Source organism: Eriocheir sinensis, chromosome 2, assembly GCF_024679095.1.
Source record: "Eriocheir sinensis breed Jianghai 21 chromosome 2, ASM2467909v1, whole genome shotgun sequence".
Classification (NCBI taxonomy): Eukaryota; Metazoa; Arthropoda; class Malacostraca; order Decapoda; family Varunidae; genus Eriocheir; species Eriocheir sinensis.
This window is the reverse complement of record NC_066510.1, coordinates 22,900,707-22,916,031: the sequence shown is the minus strand read 5'-3', so window position 1 is coordinate 22,916,031 and position 15,325 is coordinate 22,900,707. Positions and strand designations below refer to the sequence as shown.

At 42.8% G+C, this 15,325-nt stretch overlaps 1 long non-coding RNA gene across 1 annotated transcript in view; it reads left to right on the top strand.

Moving 5' to 3' along the window:
• Nucleotides 1-222: 222 nt before the first annotated feature.
• LOC126998002 (uncharacterized) overlaps nucleotides 223-15,325 on the top strand; it is a 66,325-nt gene continuing 51,222 nt past the window's right edge. The window contains exons 1-2 of the long non-coding RNA XR_007752597.1: nucleotides 223-365; nucleotides 4,757-4,941. This is a non-coding gene — a long non-coding RNA (uncharacterized LOC126998002). The remainder of the gene's footprint in view (nucleotides 366-4,756; nucleotides 4,942-15,325) is intronic.

The window sequence follows — 15,325 nt, the reverse complement described above, 5'->3', positions numbered from 1 at the left end:
GTTCAGTAGTGAAATTACCTCAACTGATCTCTCTCTGTAGGTTACCGGGGAAGAGGACAGGGAGATGGAAAAGTGTTGGGAGGTCAGAGGACTAGTACTAGTCTCCCAGGGTTTTGAATTCGTGTCATTGCATTGGTGTGTTCAGCGGTTCGAACATTACGTACTGTTCGAACGAGGTCCCGCGACAACTGAGCCCGGTGTCTGGCACCACTGCTTCCGGACCACACAGGGCAGAGGAGGTCTTTCTGTGAGCGGGTGAACACGTGTTTATGTTTAGTGATTAACAGGATGCAGCCGGGGCTGGCAGAGGCACGAGGAACAGGAATACATAATGTGCTACATGTCCACGAGAGCTGTGCCGTCAGGTGAGGACCAAACAGTTGGAAGTAAAGATTAAATGCAATGGTTACTTTGGTGTTTGATGCTGCTGCGAAGCCTCAGTAAGGTAAGCTAAAGTTGGGATTATTCAGCAGAGCTCCGTGAAAGAAATTAATGTAGTTCGTTTAACCAGCTATTGTTTATACGAGTGTTTTATGTTGTATTTGATCATTCAAAACCCAGACAAAAATTTCCTCTCATTTTTACACATAATATGTAACGCCATTTACGTGTACTGAATATATACGGAACAATGTTAGACTCTCTTGGTCCAGAACTACAAACTGTTTGGCAGGGATACAAACCCTACCATCAAAGCAACGAGTAGTGGCTCGGCCTTCTCTCTCTTATACACACACACACACACACCATTGTCGTCTTACTGCGTTTGATGTTATGTATTGGCAAACCACTAAATTAAAAGATTTGCTGTCGTCGCTTAAACTGAAATTCAGGTATAATTCTTCGTATAGGGAGTACTAGCAGTTGTGTAGTAGTGAAGGTGACAGAAAATTCAACTGGAGTCGCCTCGCCGACCCTCCTCCCCCCCACTTATGGCGCCTCTTTCACGATTCAACGTGTTGCAGCTACTCATTCGAATTATCACCGGCGACACAACACCCGCTATCACCACTGCGCCAGCCCTAGTCTTGATTGCTTCCACAACTCGGCGCCACGGAACATCGCTCACTGCACTGACGACCACTTTATGCTAATAGACTCGTGTTCCTCCTCGACATAATTAGCCACTGTGATACCGGCGCAGTGAGATGAGCGGCTGCAGGGAGCGCGGCGTGCAAGGCGTCGAGTCTAGTCGAAGTGCATCCTTCTGTCTTAAGTGATGAAAATGGAGTTGTCGTAGATTTGGCGTCGCTATTCATTTTCCTACCCCCCACTCACCCCCTAGTCTCTCTCTCTCTCTCTCTCTCTCTCTCTCTCTCTCTCTCTCTCTCTCTCATTTTACTTGAACATCGCGTTCATTTATGATATTCAGATTTTCGTAGGTACTTTCTTTTTTAAATTCTCCCATTTTCGATTGTCAACAGATATTAAATGAACGGTCTCAAATATAATCTCTGTGTCTGGAGGTTGTCAAGCTTGTTTTCCTGCGGCAAGTGGTATATCTAAACATTTATCGCTAATGCTGCAGTCGACCACTTAGTTTGGACGAGATTCTAAACCCAACCCGAGTACGTGGACGTGTCATTACAAAACCTTGATTTATCACATACACATCTTTTTTTTTCTTTCGGTTTGAAAAGATATATATTCAATTAGTTTAACTTTGGATTTCTTCGCTGCTGTTCTCCCTCCACCTTAAAAACATGAGCCGAGGCAGTCAAAGCTGTCATCTACTTGTTTTCTCAGCTGATTTCCTTCGAGTCTGAGAAACTAATAACCTGAGGTGCTTCACTTCCTCCCTCTCCTGAAAGTTTGTATTAAGATTACGTATAACTTTCCAATAGACTCAAAGGTATACTATCGGGGCAGAACAGGAAATGAAACTATTCTCACTCGATGATCATCGGACTCGGTGGGGAGGGGAGGGCGCTCTTAAAAGGCGGCGAGCCAAAGTGGTTGTTCCTGCGATTGTTTTATTCTTCCTGAAACCCCGCGAGCCACTGGTGCGGAGTGAAGACGACTCGCCGTTGCCCTGCCGATGACGTAATTCAAAAGTACCTTTAGTTACGAGCTGCCGTCACGCAATTATTTTCCGAGTAGCCTTTAATTTTTCGGTCTGTTGCCTAAATTCTTCATGGAAACGTGTGTAGTCATTGCATGTGCGTCCGTAAGTGTATAGGCTACCAGAGGGGAAGGCAGTGGGTGGGCAACCTATACTCCACTTTGTAATAAAGGCAGCAAGTATAAGAGGTGAGTGAAAACGGAGTCTGAGGGAGAAAGGAAGAAAGGATCCCAGGCGATCTGAAACAAGTAATATTAATTTAAAAAAAAAATTCTCTTAGCTTTTCTATCGTTATGGGCAACGTGATGGACGCGCACTGGCGCGCAAAAAATATGGAATGTCTATGACTTGGACCTTAGTGGCCGAGTGGTAAGCGTGCTGGCGCAGCGTCCGCCCCTGCCTGACTTTAAAAACAAGCCGGCAATATTTCTATCATCGCTGACTACCCACATGCTGTCCTGACGACTACTAATCAACCCGGACTCCAGATTATCTCTAAAAGAGGGTCAAAGATGAGCTCCGGGGAGCAGCATGAGCCAAGCAAGATGGCGCCACTATAAACACTTGCCTGCGCCAGACTGGACTGGGCCTGACCATCAGGCTCCACCTATATATAGAAAGTCTACCTGCGCCATAAGCGAAACGTTAATAAAAATGTTGTTTTCTCTCTTTACGATCCTTAGTCTTGGGAAAAAAAATTTGTGACAATCAGTATATAATTTGCCAAGGCAGATGTGATTAATACAAGTAGTAGCAATAATAATAGAAGTAGTAGTAGTAGTGGTAACAGTAGTTGAGGTCGTTAATAATAGATATTTTGTTTATTTATATATATATATATATATATATATATATATATATATATATATATATATATCAGTAATAGTAGTTCCAGCAGTAGTAGTAATAGTAGTGGTAGTAGTAGTAGCTGGAGCAGCATTAGTAGCAGTTCGTACGGCTACTGGTGTTGCAATATATATATATATATATATATATATATATATATATATATATATATATATATATATATATATATATATATATATATATATATATATATATATATATATATATTTTTTTTATCCAGGAAAAAAAAAATAGATATGGAGGTTACTTTGGCGACTTCACACACCAGGAATGTACGTTTTCCGGATGTAACGTAACGCTGACATTTACCGATACCTGCCTCAAGCCCACGGTGAAGTAACCTTTTCTCCAGGTACCAAACTCACGTACGTGTGGTAAGGGAACTTTACTCAGGCTTATAAGCTTTGCGAAAGTCATGGAAAAATTAAGTGTTCCAATAGTAAGCCGAGCATTAATAAGATTTGCAAACGTTTATATTGAGAGTGCACGGGGAAGCTGGTAGGAAATGTAGCTACAGGGCGATAGTAGATGGACGACGGAGAGATGGATAGACCGTGGAGAACATGGCGGTGAAGTTTGATGAAGGGGTGTTGGTGGGGGATTGGCTAGAGGTGTGTGATGTAACCTTGGAGTTCGGGGTAGTAATGATGAAGCCTAACAGAAAGCTAATGGCTGTGGCTGTGCTCAATAACTGCTGATACAAAATTACATTAACCTTATTTAACCTTTTATAATTAGTCACATATAATTTGGATTGCAAGAAAGAATGAAAAAATAAATTAGGTATTAGTTTTATTATATCCTTTCCGAAGGCATGCGGCTATACTGAAAGAGGCCTCGGGGAGTAAAAGGTGATTTTTACAACTTATGAGCCGTCATCACTATTCATTGCCAGTGGGATCATTTTTCGAACATTATATGCCGTTACGAGAACGCTACTGTGTATGCTACTGAAGGGAAGGAGAGATAAAGGGAAGGGATTTACTATGTATCAGAGACAAGGCTCAATGGGTCCCGGCAGATAAATTCGTTGTTATTGAACTCTTTGCCCTGACAGATTCCTGCACGTTTTAGCGAGGGAGAGGGAGGCGTGTCATCATCCCACAACGTTGTCATTACTTGATTAACCTCGGAGTGTCGAAATTTATCAAAGGGCAGACATTGGTGGCTCCGAATGGGGATAAGCCATGGGGAAGAAAGGGATTATGCTAAACCTGATTGTGGGAGTTGTAGTAATAACAGCAGTACTAGTAGAAAAAGTAGTAGTAGTAGCAGCAGCAGCAGTAGGTGTGGCAGTAGAAGTAATGGTAATAATGATACTACTACCACAAATGATAATAATGATAATAATAATAATAATAATAATAATAATAATAATAATAATAATAATAATAATAATAATAATAATAGCAATAATAATAATAATAATGATAATAACAGTAGTCGGAATATTATGAAAATTTAGAAAGGAGGTGCAAGGAAAACACGATGGTTACGAAGTGAGTTTGATACAGACTGTGATAGTTTCGTTGCTGTCCTGCTTCACCCCTTGTGAATAACAGCAACGAAAATAGGCGGGATTAAAGTATTCCCCTTCCCCTTACTCCTTCTTTCTAATAATGATAGCAACTATTATGATATTTTTCTTCTTCTTCTTCTTCTTCTTCTTCTTCTTCTTCTTCTTCTTCTTCTTATTATTATTATTATTATTATATTTTTATTTTTTATTAGCGCTACTATTTTTATCATAATTAGTGTTTTAAATATCATTCCTTTAACGATAATAGTTACAGTGCTCTGTCAATAATAACTTATCACCTGGTCAAGTCCAAAGGTGGCTGCGGGACCATCCAGGCGTCAGAGGGCCGCACGCACGCCCTAAATCAGGCCACCAACCGCCCCGCCATAACTCTTGAGCCGCCCAAAGGAAGCTTGAAGATCCCTTACCGCTCTTTATCACCACGCGGCGCCTCGCCATCAGCCTTAACAAACTCACGTCACTTCCTTTCAAGGTAAGTAAACTCCACTATTGTTTGTGATGCGATTCTGATCTTTGCCATTCTTTATAAAACCTTCATACCCCTCATTTCCTTCTCATCTTTTTATGTAATTATTTAGTGTACAATGGTTTGTGTTAAGGCTTCATGGCTTTTTCTGTATTAGCCAAGGGTGAAAGGGAAAAAATTACGTTTCTTTTACTTTTTCTTTACCATTCATACTATATAAGTCTTTACCCTTGCCGGATCCTGCATCTTATCAAGCGTTCAGGCTAAAATAAGTGGTTCATGATTTCTTTTTTTCTTTTTAACTGAACTGAATAGTATGGAAAAAAATTACTTCCGCTCATCAAAAAAACTAGTAATTTTTACAAAAAAATGAAAGAAATTGAAACTTGCCAACTCACTGTTTTCAGTATTCAGCAAAAAGCTGAGCTAAATTATTTATAATTTTACACTTGATTGAAGAAAAATCATGATTCTGATTTCGATGAAACATGGAGATATGTCATGAGCGATTTTTTTCTCACAAAAATACATCAGCCGCGTACGTGACGTCGAGAAAGAACCACTGAGAAAATAAATGAATGAAGACGATTATTTTTTCTTTAGATAGCTCCAGGTACTCTTGATTTTATTGTCCGACCTCAGTCTGAAAAAAATTAAAAGGGCGTGTTATTTTTGCTAAAGAACGAATTTGCTCCATTTTTAATACCCATTTTTTCAATTCATATATTTAATAATTGTCTGATTTATTTATTGATTTATTTTTTGGCCTTTGCTCCGATGGCGGAAACTTTTCATTCATAAGAAAACCTTTCATTGACGCGCCGCCACGCTCCCCTGGGCCGGAGGATGTGGGTGGAAGTTTTTCAGGGTCGTCTGGCCAGCGGGAAGATTATACACCTGAATATTGATTAATGAGACACTCGGACCAGGGAGGCAGCTGGTGGTTGTTCATGGACCCCCTCCCCCCATCTCTCTCTCTCTCTCTCTCTCTCTCTCTCTCTCTCTCTCTCTCTCTCTCTCTCTCTCTCTCTCTCTCTCTCTCTCTCTCTCTCTCTCTCTCTCTCTCTCTCTCTCTCTCTCTCTCTCTCTCTCTCTCTCTCTCTCTCGTTTTCCTGTACCTGTGCCTGTTTGAAGTGCCTAAACGTTTAGCGTCACAATTGTCGCGAAATGTATATACTTACGTATTATCAAAGACCTCAAAACAAGTTGGAGTTGGTTATGGGGAGTGATTTGAGAGCTATCAGATAAAAAAAATATTCACTGACGTACTGTTAACAATTATTAATTTTTCAGAAGCCATTGTGGATATTATTTTACTATACGTTAGTTTGAGGTTGCTTCTGTTCAGGTCTCATGGGAAGTCGCAGCTGCCTCCTCCACTGAACCTTGACAGAACACCTCCGTGACTTCTCGGAGGAAGCCTCGAAGTCGTAAAAACTAGTCACCGTTTCCCGTACGTACAGATTTGACGGAAACTCTGTACAGAATGGATGAGTCCCCTGCAGTCCATGTGAAGGCTTCCTGTTTGTTGGGTTGCAAGAAACCTTTCACTCAAATGATGCGCCGGTGACGGGATAATCGACTAACTTGAACAACGTATTGCGAGAGTAAATCGACGCAGACATCTTTTTATCTCATTTAGTTGATACACAGGATGAACAAAACCAACTTACGAAAAGAACTTGACTTTTAGAATATAGGAAAGAGCTGGATGATGCAGTTGCGTGTGCCTATTTTTTTTCAGGTGCCAGTTAAGGAATCGCTAAATTTGCTTGTCATTCAAACACAGGAAAATCATTGCAATATTTTTTTTCAGACAGACAAATACGAGCACCTTTGACCTTAAGCATGATGATTTGGCTCTCTCCTTGCCTGGCAAAGTTTACGTAACGCCCAGGATTGTGTGCGGCCTAAACCCAACCCGTAATTATGAGTTATCGGCCCAATGACAGCTGAGCCTCCTCCTGTCCAGCCGCTTTCTTTTATCAGAATCTCTCTCTCTCTCTCTCTCTCTCTCTCTCTCTCTCTCTCTCTCTCTCTCTCTCTCTCTCTCTCTCTCTCTCTCTCTCTCTCTCTCTCTCTCTCTCTCTCTCTCTCTCTCTCTCTCTCTCTCTCTCTCTCTCTCTCTCTCTCTCTCTCTCTCTCTCTCTCTCTCTCTCTCTCTCTCTCTCTCTCTCTCTCTCTCACACACACACACACACACTCACATCGTAAGAAATACTAATCCCTATTTTTTTTTTTTTTTTTTGTAATTGCACCCCCAACAGAGTATGTAAAAGAACTAGGGAGTAATTTATTGGGTGACCAAGTTGCAGGCGTTTACTTAATTGTTCTGTTTTTGTTTCAGTTTTCTACATTGAAAAGATTTTGCTTCATACTTTTCAACGCAGTGTTCAAGGAGTCATGTGAAGGTGAACTGAGATTACATCTCTGCTTTCATCCACAGCTTGCCTCCTTCCTTCCACCTGCGGGGAAAGGAAAGCACACGACCCCCTCAGGAAGCACTCAGACCAAGGATTCCTTATTTCCTACCTGTCTGCTTTAACCCTTCTCGCCAGGTGTTTGTTAATGGCAGCCGGCTATTCTCTTTATTATTTCTTTGTGTATTTTTTTTGCTGGTCTCTTTGTTTCCTCACCAACTTGTTACTTATATTTATTTTTCGTGTGTGTGTTTGTGTATGTGTGTGTGTGTGTGTGTGTGTGTGTGTGTGTGTGTGTGTGTGTGTGTGTGTAATTCACCAAAGCGGCCTGACTGACCTCCACTGGCTTGATCACGGCCTGACGTGCAAGCACTCTCCCGGTGAGACCAAGCTCGATAGGCGATCGATCTCTGGGTACTGCTAGGATCTCCATCCCCCATTACCCTTCCTAAAGGGTGCACAGTAACCACTCCTTGTCAGCGGAAGATCTTTTGGCCTGATCAGGGCTCGAACTTGTCTATCAGGACGTTGCCTGGCAGGGCAGAGCCTTAATCCACTGAGCTACAGGAGCGGTTTTTTTATAATTATATATATATATATATATATATATATATATATATATATATATATATATATATATATATATATATATATATATATATAGAGAGAGAGAGAGAGAGAGAGAGAATCTTGTCGAGTGGGAAACCTAATTATGAGATTTTATTTACATTTTTTTATTGTCACGCTCAACCGGTTTTCTTTTACCCTGCACGATTCACAACTCTTAGGAAACGTAAATTAAAAAAAAAATCTTAAGGCTGCTAATTGTAGACGTTATATTTAATACCATATTGAATTGTTTTTTACGTTCCTTTAAATAATACAACAACGAATGTTTCCATATCTTAAAATAGCTTCAAAAAACTCCCCCTTCTTCCTTTCTCACCGCCCAAGCACCTGCAGAACACACGCAGGTCAATCATGTCCCAACACCTTCCTGAGTTTGTGTCATCCTGAAATTGTTAGTTTTAAGATGTGATCGCGAGCCGGTAATTTTATTTGTTATTGTTTCTTTGTGAGGATCCCGTTCGGGGGCAGCGCGGCGGGAGGAGAGGAAGTGAGCACAATCATTTTAAGAACTCCGGATTATCAAGCCTGATTACCGTCACGGGTGGTTGTAGCAGATTAAATAATATCTTATACAGTTGCGTGTTCGTGCGTTGATATTTTTAACTTGAATTTCACTTTAGTTTTAGCGGTACAATTGATGAGCAGTGATGACGGAATAGTTTTGGGATAAAATGCCACCTGCACACGATGCATAGTCTTTTCAAATCCTCTATATTTGTATTAGCGTCAAGCTTTTCCTCAGTAATTTTACTCTCGTAAAATAAGTTTCTGACGTTTTCCGGACGTCACAGTGCCCAGGCTCTCACCGGATGCCTTAAATGAAGTACTTCAATCCGACGTTGCTAAAGCTTTTTGGTCATCACCTTTGCACTTCACAGCAAGCAAGGGTCTTGCCCACTGAATAGAACCTCAAGGAAGTATTTACAAATTGCTGTAATCTTATAGTGCGTACATGTCCTGTTGGTATAGCAGTGGGCCGGGAAGAGAAAATGAACTCTGCATTTAACTGCGCTCAGTGTAAGTACTCGGATACTACTGAAGCGTGAACCGCATCTCCGTTACTGCGGCTCCGCCATTGGCTGGGATATTAAGTTAGTCTCCTGAATTACATCTGAAGGAAGTCGCTTGATTCTTTTCGAGCTATCAGAACGATAAAGAGTTATTCAATATTACGATCATACAGAGGGAACGAAATGTTTTAAGCCTGACAAATGTCTATGACTCCACTGTGTAGCTTTCAAAATGTCTATCTGGAAATTGGAGTGTCGTAATACCAATAATTTTTCCTCTTACAAAGCCATGTTACATCCCGGTCTGGTTTTTTTTTCTTTTTCCTTCTCCTCCTCCTTTATATCCCGTTTTATTATTTTCCACTTCTCTTTCCTTTTCTTCCATTCCTCCGGCTTCTCCATTTGAATACTCAGTTTTCCTCCTCCTCCTACTGTTCCTCCTCCCTTTTCCTCTTCGTTACTCGTTGTTCCTCCTCTTTCACGTACCTCCTTTCTTCCTCTTCCTTCATCCTCCTCCTACTCCCCCCGTCTCCTCCCTCCCTGTCTCCCTCCCGCCAGAAGCCATCCCTTTCCCCCCCCCTTCCCCCACATCCGGACAGTCGTTTTTAGTAAAGAAACACCAATATAAAATTCTGATGAGTTTGCTCATTCAAGCAGAACTATCAACGAATCTTCCCTTGTCATGCAGTGTAATTGGTCACGTGTAGGGAATGTTGCTAGAGTGGCAATTATCATCACCTCGCCCGGCTGCCAAAAAAGACCGTATACCGTTTGACAACCTCTACAGTGTTTTTATAGTGTGACGTCCCCTTGTTTTGTTTGTTTCTCGGCTCTTTCCCACATCTCGTACGGCCCGGCGGAGGTTGCATACGTAGAGGGCGTTTCCTTTATGCAAGTGTCCAATCAGAAGAAAGTGGCAAATTCCTCCTCCCACCTTATATCTTCATTAATGGGAGGAAATGACGTTCATTTTGCGAAATAAGTCCTTTGGTGTGTGTGTGTGTGTGTGTGTGTGTGTGTGTGTGTGTGTGTGTCGCTCTCCTCTACCGTCATATCCATCTCTCGTGTCCACCGGCAGCGCTTTTATTGCTTGAGGTGGGAATCTGTAATGTTAATGCGAACCAAAGCCATAATGGTTTGTTTTTCTTTATTAATCAGCGTGTTTTATGATTAATGTCACCTCTCTCTTCCTTCCTCCGGTAAAATGATGCGGTGACCAAGAGGAGGTGGTGGCGGGAGGGGGTGTAGCGAGAACAAAGTAAGGGACGCACAGATGACCACCACTTAAGAGAAGAGTGTCGAGGGGGAGAGCGTCGCGGAAGAGCTATCAGCGGGAAGATGATGAAGGATGTTAAGGGTGATGAAGAGGGTGACTGTATTAGTGTAGCCGTTGTGGTGACGTGTTATGGCGATGAGGAACACTTTGTATCCTGTTTAGACGGGTGTTGAGGGATGTTTTTATTCCTCTTTAAGCTACAACGATATTTCCTTCCCTCCCTTTTCCTAGTTTTTCTTCCTAAATCAGCAATACGCGTCTGTCATTGCCACCTCTCCTCATTTTAATTCCTCTGCGTTGTCGTCTTCCCATAACCCCTTTCAATAACCACCTCTCAGTTTCCTTCCTCTACTATTCGTTTTCCAGTTCTCTCCACCACTCTCTTACTCCATTTCCTTCCCACTCAGGTCTTCCTCTGTCTACCACTCCATCACCCACTCACCGATTCCTCTTTTTCCGTTCCTCGCCTCCCTCTCCACTTCGTCGCCGCTTCTCCCCCCCCCCCTCTCCGTCTCACCCTCTCCTCCCTCCCACACTCATCCAAAGTCACAACAATGATCGCTGTGCACTCTTCCGCACATATATTTCCCTTTTTTCCTTCGCCCGGGAAATTATTTACGATAGGAAAATTAATACTTTCTTTGGATGGTTTCAGCAGTGATTATCTTTTCAGTATTATTTATATCCTTTTTTTTTTCCTTGGCTCCCGGAATTAATTATTTTCTCGCTACGCTTCAAAAACAAACCGAGGAATCTTTGTGTATTACCAGAACCTTTGCATTATACAGGAGTGTTATTATTTTGACACAGAAGCTCTGAAAGTATATTATCATCAGACTTTGAGGAAAATAAATATTCGTGTTCACGGTAGTAAACCTTTTTTTTTATATTAAATTTTTTTATATTAAACTTTTTTTATATTACTTCATCTTAGAGTATTCTTTTTAGTTTATACCCTCATACAACAGTGTTATCTGGTTCTTCAATGTCTCGGTTTTTGGCTTCAATTGAGTTTCGTTAAGCTCAGTGTTTGACCGCTCTGATCTAGGGCTGATGCGATCCAGCACACCTCCGGCCACTCGAGTCTCCTTCACCCTGTCAGCAAGAAGCTTACATCAATAATTCATCAGTCATTTTTCAGATTCTTGACCACCGAGGCACTCCTCCTTCAGTAACTCTGCTTAACTTTCACCTTTCAAGTTTTATTAAGATCATATAATGCGAATGCACTCGTAAAAATTTTCTCCGGTATTTTTTCTTTTAAAAGTGACCGGACGGGTATTGATTAAATGAAGAAAATAAGCGGATGAAAATATAAGAAAAAAAATCAAGCCACAGCGAGGCTTTGATCCAATCTGGGCAGTGCAAGTAAAAGTGGGGGTTAGCGTTACTGTCCCGTCAAGCAACGCCGGAGTCAGGGTTTCTTACAAATATTAATGGACTCTCGTGGCCTTGCTCCTGGGCCTGTGTTTCGGGTGATTAATACACCGGCTCATCGATAACCCCGCACTCTTTGTTCTCGCGTCTCGCTGCTGCTTGTTTGGCCGGGCCGAGAGGGGGGTAGGGGCGCGCCCTCTCCGCCGAGGCAGGACGAAAAATTATACAACTCTGCTTTTACAAGGAGAGCCTGCCTGTGCTTGTGTGTGTGTGTGTGTGTGTGTGTGTGTGTGTGTGTGTGTGTGTGTGTGTGTGCGCGCGCGCGCGCGTGCGTGCGTGCGTGCGTGCGCGCGTGAGCGCGCGCGAAGCTGTCGTGCGTGCTTGCGCTCGTTTGCGTGCATACACGCTCGTGTAATTTCCGTGGCCCATTTAGACGAATGAGAACGTAATGTAAATACTTGTCGCCTTCATAGAACAAGCAAAGCAGAAAATGAAGGAAAGGTTCTGCGAAAACGTTTGTTTTGGGTAGAGAAAAATGAGATGGTTGAAAAGGGAATCATGCAAGAAAAAGAAATATGTTTGCTGATATCTTTTTTTTGTTTGAAATTTCCACAAAACAAGGAGAGAGAGAGAGAGAGAGAGAGAGAGAGCGTGCGTGCGTGCGTGCGTGTGTGTGTGTGTGTGTGTAATTCATCACGGCCTGATCACGAGTTGGACTCGCTTTCGCCAGCAGGTACCATCCCGACGTGAGCAAGTGCTCTTTTCGTCGATCTCTGGGTACTGCCAGGACCTCACACACCACACACGCCATCCCCCTTGCTCAAGGGGGGGCAGTAACCACTCCTAGTCAACGGAAAGAATCCGTTGTGTGTATGTGTGTGTGTGTGTGTGTGTGTTGTGTGTTGTGTGTTGTGTGTGTGTGTGTGTGTGTGTGTGTGTGTGTGTGTGTTGGCAGGGGACGAAGCAAGGTGCCTCTGGGCGTCTTGGTTTTGGCCGCAGCACGTGCATTGCCACTGCACATGCCCTGCTGCGTGGCCAAGAAAGAAGTTATCAGCGTCTAGTGAGAGTCTTGTGAGTTCCTACTTTTAAAAATGGCTTAGCAAGTGCAATTTAGTCTTTATTGGGTTTCGATAGGCCAGAGAGGACGGGGCAAAATATGCGCTCTGTTGTCCCGGTGGTGCCGTTTTTTTTTTTTTTTTTCTTGGTCAAAATCAGTGGTAGCAAAAAATAATAATGGATTTTATTTCTTTTTGGGTGTTTTACTTCAACAGAGTCGGTGGTAGCTTTCTTTGCTAAAAGGTGACATTTTACTGAGGTCGTCCTTTGCACCGATTCGTTCTTACTTGTGCGGCCAAGTTATGAAGGAGATGCTGAGAGAGAGAGAGAGAGAGAGAGAGAGAGAGAGTTAGCGCGTGCATGTATAGTTGAAGAGTATATTAAGAGAACTTTAGTATTCATGTATGAAGGAACAAAGAAAAGCACACGCAATCGCCCTCCCTCCCCAGCCCCGTATAATCAACCACAGTTTCCAAATAATGATTTTACACTGTACCTCCTTTTTCCTCTTGTTCCTCATCGTCAGTGAAGCGAGTGTTTCCTCTGAAGATGATCATTTACCATTACTATGATTCCCACTGTGCTTCAAGGAGGAGGCGTCACGGTCTACTCTGCACCGATAACAACTCATTACATTTGACGGCGAGAAAACTGCGTTATCTCCTTTGGCCTCGGCGTGACCTGCGACGCGTGAATCCTATGCCAGCCAAGTCTAACGCTGAAGCTGCGGAGACAGAGGAGGAGGAGGAGGAAGAAGTGGGGGAGAAGGAGGAGGAAAGTGGAGATGTGGAAGATGAAAAACAAGCCAGAAAAAAAATGGAGGACGAGGAGGACCAGTAAGAAGAAAAAGTAGAAAAAAGGAGTAGGAAGACGAGTTGGAAATGATGAGATAGAATTAATTGAATTGTGTGAGACAGATCTTATGAATACTATAAAAACAACGTTACAAAGAGCAAAGGCATGGAGGGAAGAAACTCAGACGCGTCCATCTTTTTTTCTTCTCTCTGATATGCGTTAATTTGCATAGTAGAGTGAGATAGGAATGGTTAATGTAATGCAGCCGTGGATTTGATGAGAATGAAAGATCGTGTGAGTCATTGGTGTTTAGAATTAATGTCAATTTCAAGGAGCAATCACGTTTGTCTGCATATATATGATTTCATGAATGGTCAGTCGAGGTATAGCATGGTCAGAACCTGTTGGTATTCGGACGCTGCTGATCTAGATGGCGATGACTGAAACTGATGGCTTGATGTTGAGGATGATGAGGTCCATTTAATGACTACTCGTTAATATTAATACGGGCACGACGTTTCTGATTTGTCCTTAAAGTGCTATACCATGTCTCTGTCGCACATATATTGGTCATGGTCTCTCTCTCTCTCTCTCTCTCTCTCTCTCTCTCTCTCTCTCTCTCTCTCTCTCTCTCTCTCTCTCTCTCTCTCTCTCTCTCTCTCTCTCTCTCTCTCTCTCTCTCTCTCTCTCTCTCTCTCTCTCTCTCTCTCTCTCTCTCTCTCTCTCTCTGACACACAAACACACACACACGCACACGCACACGCACACACACCTTCACGTGCCCGCTGCTGTCAGTGCCCACGATTTACCCCTGGCGGAGGTAAGTGGGTTAGAGAAGCACAAAGATAACTCAGGGTTGCACACACTCCTCCTGACCCATGCTTCTTCCTCACCCTCAAAAATCCTGGAGTGATCTACTAACTGGAACTGGTCATTTGCATACCCTCACGTCCCCACAAGACCGCCAGGCATTTGTACTCCTTTATTAACCTTCAATAATTCTAATTTACTCCTTATCAGTTCTCTAAAAGACCACCTATTTTGTGGGAGTTTTTGTCCCGCAGAGGGTTGTGAAGGAGTGCTGAAGGCAATCAAGAAAATCGCTTGGCTAATGGATGAACTATACTGTTCTCATTGTGCTCTTTTCCTCTTCCTGACGGCATGTTTTTATCAGCCATATCTGGACCCATACGAGCTCTGTCCATCAGAGGGCGAGTCTGAAGTGACTGCTAAACCTTCGTTGCTTCCCTGCAAACCTGCCTCTTGATTCTGGCCACTTACGGTCCGAGGCACACGAGTCCTTTCCTTAGAATTATGACTTTGCCGTGAAAAGACCGTCCATAGCAAAATAAAAACGAAGAAAAATAATAATTTGTGTTAAACATTTAAGAGATTTAGTATACTTGCTATACCGGATTGATCGTTTATTCTATTCGGAAGCCATTTTGTTCCTCTGCGTCACGGTTCCTTCCCCTGTGCCTCTTCGGGGAACCGGCGGGACAGGTGGAGACTGGAAGGCAGGCGGCGGCGGCCCAGGTGAGGGGTAGGTGGGAACGACGTGAAACAAAACAACGATTCTGAGCGATAAGATCTGCCCGAGGGTGAAACGCTCTTATCCACTCCTTGATTTACAATGTGTTTCTTATTAACGCGCCAGGGTGTATTCACATGTGTTCTTTTTAGCGCCTCGTCTGGTATTAACTCCCTCTGTGCCGCTTCGCACCTCCTTCATCATATAACTTTTGTTATGCATCTCGCCTTTAGTCCCTCCCACTCCTTCCTACACGCGCCCTGCCATTTCTCTTCGTGAGACAAATGTCAGTGAA